Below are 5076 nucleotides of genomic sequence, written 5' to 3'. Positions count from 1 at the left end.
AAGCTAGCTTTGAAAGGATTAGTTGGATTGGAAGAGGTAGGGTGAGGGAGGCTATTCCAGGCATATTTGAGAAAGGAAGAGTAACCCAACTTGATTGGAGTGGTGTGAAATGCAAAGGTGGATAGGAGCCAGACTGTGAAAAGACTTGAACACAAAGCTGAGAGATATGAATTTTACACTCTAAGTGAGGGAAAGCCTCAAAGATTTTTTTGAGCAGGGAAGGGATGTGGCCAAAGTGATGTTTCAGCACAATTCAACTGAAGGGGATAGGTAATACTTACTAAAGCAGTGGGACCCTTTATTGGAGGCTGAGATCTCATAATCGCAGAATTTTAGAGCCAAAAAGGACCTTCAAGGAGCCTTTTTCCTGGTTTTCTCTTGTATGTTGCAAGTGACACATCTTTAGGCTTCATCTCGTCCATTCTTTCTGTCTCCACCTTAATCATTTCTTTTTCTGCCTCCCTTTCCCTTCCTACTCTCCATTGATACTCTCCATTGATCTATCTCCTTCCTTGTCATTCTCCCCTTTTTATATCACAAGGAGACTGGGCAGGGGAAGCTATGGTTCAGAGAATAAATCCAGGCTCTGGATCCCTCTACATTAAACTGCATCCTTTGTTTCATCTTACTCGAGTAGGCTCAGGGAGTAGTGGAACCTCTGAGACAGGTGGAGATCAGCTCAGGGGTTTGGGGAGGAGGGTGGTGGGAGGCTTTGACTCAGAGCCTCATCCCTTTCAGGTTTCTCAGGCTAATGCTGCTTTCTCTCACGTCTTCTAGGTGGTAGTAGTATTCATTCATACAACAACATTCATTCAGCATTTATTAAATACTGGCTATGTATAAAAATCTGTTTACCAGGGGAGATAAAGGATAATTAAGACATGGTCTTTGTCCTCATGAACAATCTAGCCTCTGTGCCCTCTCACACTCCATCTCCCATGCATGTAATGTAGTCCACCCTCATTTCCCCCATTTAAAATACTTCTTTTCTTTCAAGGCTACATTCAGATGTCACCTCCTCCATAAAGCCTGACAATTCACACAGGAAAAAACAAATGGATGAAGAACGTCTTTTGTCTAGACTATGATGTGAGGTTGGATGGAAAGATGACTCATATAATAGAAGTGGAATAAAAGTTCACATCTAGAAAATGTACAATTGGAAAACATGATGGTCTGGTAATGTATTAAGAGTAAGGGATAACATTTGGACAACCTAAGTGCTGTATTGGTACCTAGCTGTGGTAGGAGAAATCTCTACCCTAATCTAGACTAATTATGTTTTCTCTAAAAGGAAAGGAATCTGTCCCAGAGATTTAACGACCTAGGTAGATAAGGCTTAAGGCTTGAGGCTTTGGCTTGACTATCTGGTGGCTTAAGGTCATAAAAGAGGCCAGCCCACAAGAAATCAGTACTGTTCAGACTTGGTAGATGTTCCACAGACAAAGGAGTCGTACATACCCTGCCTTGATGACCAGACTCATTTCTATATGGGAAAGGGCATGTCTATCTGAACTAATTGCTTTACCTCTGTTAAGTATCCCGCCCATTCTATGGCTAAGTAAACTTTCTTTAGTTATCTGTTAAATATTCTGTGTCTCATTTCATTCAAATCTTAAACCTGAACTACCAAAGCTAGCCTGAGTCGAGACTCTCCAATAATACTGGCAATGTCTTAAGACCTAGAGGATTCTAGCTTCTATCATGTTATACATATTCTTTCTTTTTTTAAAATAAGTTTGTATTTATATTTTCTATTTCTTACATCATCGTAACTACCTTTAGTATCCCTCCCTCTCTCCCTTCCATATAACCAATATTTTTTTAAGAAAAGAAAAAAAGTCAGCATTTCTGATTGATAAATTGAAAAAGGCTAAAAACATGTGCAATGTGTAACACCCGTGGATATCCCACCTCCACAAAAAGGTAGGTTGAGGATGTCTTCTCATCTCTCTTAGTTGGATTCCTGTTTGATTCTTTACAATTTTGTTAATTCACCTTTGATCTTTTGGTGTATGGTTGTTGCTTTTTTTTTTCCATTTACATTGTTGTAGTTACTGTATATATTGTTTACTTGACCCTGCTTACTTCACTCTGCATCTTTCCATCATTCTCTGTATTCATCACATGCATTATTTCTAACAGCCCAGTAATATTCCCTTACATTCATGGACCACAATTATTTTAGCCATTTCCCAATTGATAGGGCATCTGCTTTATTTCCAATTTTTAGCTCTCACAAAAAGTTCTACTTTAAATATTTTGGAGCATATGGAGACTTTTTTCTTATCGATGGTTTCCTTGGGATAAAAACCCAACAACAGAGTATCTAGCTCAAAAGGTATGAACATTTTAGTTACTTTATTTGCATAATTCCAAATTGCTTTCCAAAATGATCTTTTCCCACAACTCCATGAACAATGTATTAGTGTGCCTATCCCTCCACAACCCCTCCAACATTGACTGTTGTCATTTTGTCAATTTGTGGGGTATAAGATGAAACTTCAGGATTATTTTGATCTGCGTTTCAGTAATTATTAGTGATTTGGAGCATTTTTTCATGTGGTGGCATGTCTTTTCTATAGGATTTATGGTAGGGCATGGACAAGAATGGAATAGAATGAAAGTATGTAGCTGGAATGTAAATAGGGCTAAGTGGAGCACCCACATTAATGAGATGATGGATCCCTTAAAATACTTAATATCTATAGAGCAGAACATAGTCTATTCTGATGGATAATAAGCAGATATTTTTTGAGCATCCATGAGTCCATTATGGCGTCTACAAGGAAAATCAAAGATGTAGGAACTGACCTCAAGGAGTTTGCACTTCACTTAGGAAGACAGTGTCACTGCACACGAATCAGTCATGAGCAATAAAAGACTGGGCAATATATAATTAGAGACTAAATTGTGAGGTACAGTATGGTAGGAATCCTGAGTCCAAGATCAATGAGGTCTAGAGTACTCAGGGAAGGTGTTATGGAAAGACTTGAACTAGGTCTTGAAGGATGAGTAGGATTTAGAAAATCAAAACAGCAAAGAGTGGAGGGCATCCCAGGTGATGGGAACAATATGAATGAAACCACAAATCAAACATGTGATGTTCAAGGTCCACAAAGGAGACCAGCCTGACGAGATCAGAGGGTGTGTATGGGGAGTGGTGGAAGGCCCTGGAAAGTCAAGAAGAGGATTTTAAACTTGTTGCAGTAGGAACATGGGAGTCACTGAATATCTTTGAGCCAGGGAGTGGCAGAATAAATGCAATGTGTTTTTTTTTTAAATAAGTTTTTATTGAGGTTTTTTTATATATCACCATAATTTCCTCTAGGACCTTTCCCCCTCCCTCTCCAGAGAGCCATCCCATAAAAAATTATTTTTAAAAAAGAAAAGAAAAGAAAAAGAAGAGGGAAGTATTGGCATAATTGATTAATATATTGAAAAAGCCTCAAAATAGGTGCAATTTGCAACACTTGTAGACCTTGGGAATGTCTTCTCGTTTCTCTTCTTTTTAGGCACTGAAAGCAATGTTTGCTGATTATTCTAGGAATTTGTGCAGATTGGTGTGAGTGAGAGAGATGAGAAGAAGGAAAGCCAATAAGGAGACTGATGAACTAATTTGAACAAGATGTGACAAGGGCCAGTATCCCAGTGGTTCCAGGAGGAGTGAAGAGAATTATTCATTCATCAAATTACTCAACAAATATATATGAAGGGCCTCCACTGTGCTAGATAATGGAGGACATTACACGGTTTAAATAAGTCAGGGCCCTTGCCCTCATGGAGGTGTATAATTACTTACACATTTCAAAGGGAAAAATCAAGAGGATTTGATGATCCCATACATGATTAGGTATGGGGGAAGAGGGAGGAGGAGGAGAAGGAAGAATTAAAGATGACTTAATTTTTCCAGCTTGAATGACTAGGTGATGGTGGTGCCATTGACAGAGACAGGGAGGTATGTCAGGAGACTGGCTCAGTGAGTAAGACAGTCACTTGGGTTTCGGACATATTGCGTATGAGGTCATATTGGGACATCTACTTGAAAATGTCAACTAAACAATTTGAGGTAAAGGCCTGGATACCCACATGATAGTTGAAACCATGAGAATGAGTAAAGTCTTTGAAGGAGAATATACCATGTGTGAAAAGGGCAGGAGGTTAAGGATTGCCTCTTGGGAAACTCCCAGAGTTATCAGACATTCCCCAAGGCTCAGATGCCTGTGGGGCACAATAGCTCATCTGCCAGTATCTGGATCATTATGGGGACTCACTCCCCAGGGATCTTGGGAGGTCTCTTACAGTACTAAGAACTGGAATCTTATGAAAGAGGTCCTGGCACTATCAAAAAGACAAGTCCTATTCTATTGAATTTATCAAGGATACTTTGTATTGGTTTAAAAAAAAGTATTGATACAATAGTAATTTCCCAAGAAACACCCAAACAAACCTCACTACAAAGTACATATGGGCAGCTGGGTGGCGTAGTGGATGGAGTGCCAGGCGTGGAGTCAGGAAGACTCATCTTCCAGAGTTCAAACCTGGCCACCAACACCTACTAGCTGTGTGATCCTGGGCAAGTCACTTTACCTTGGCTGCTTCAGTTTCCTCATCTGTCAAATGAGCTGGGGAAGGAAAAGGCAAACCACTCCAGCCTCTCTGCCAAGAAAATCCCAAATGGGGTCATGAAGAGTCAGACAAGACCGTAAAACGACTGAGCAGCAGTACAAAGTACTTGCCATGAAAACAGTTTATTAACTGTTAACAGAAATGAGGGGTTTGTCCTTTAACTTTTACAGTATTGGACTAACCCTGGTACTAACTCAGACCGTTGTAATTGACCAAAGTGTTATTGCCTCTCTGTGTTGACTCCCTTTCTATTACTCTGGGCATTGACTACTTTGGTTTTTTTTTTTTTGGACCACATCATATAAGTCTTCCCATGTTTCCCTGAATTCCTCATATTTGTCATTCTTGTTGGGAATGATAATATTCCATTATACCTATTTACCTCCCATTGTGGGCAAACATTTTGTTTTCACAAATTTTTGTTATCACATATGAAGCTGCTGTCTG

This window comes from Vombatus ursinus, unplaced genomic scaffold (genome assembly GCF_900497805.2).
Source record: "Vombatus ursinus unplaced genomic scaffold, bare-nosed wombat genome assembly UNPS02014798.1, whole genome shotgun sequence".
Lineage (NCBI taxonomy): Eukaryota > Metazoa > Chordata > Mammalia > Diprotodontia > Vombatidae > Vombatus > Vombatus ursinus.
The sequence above is the reverse complement of the archived record's forward strand: the minus strand, read 5'-3'. Positions refer to the sequence as shown.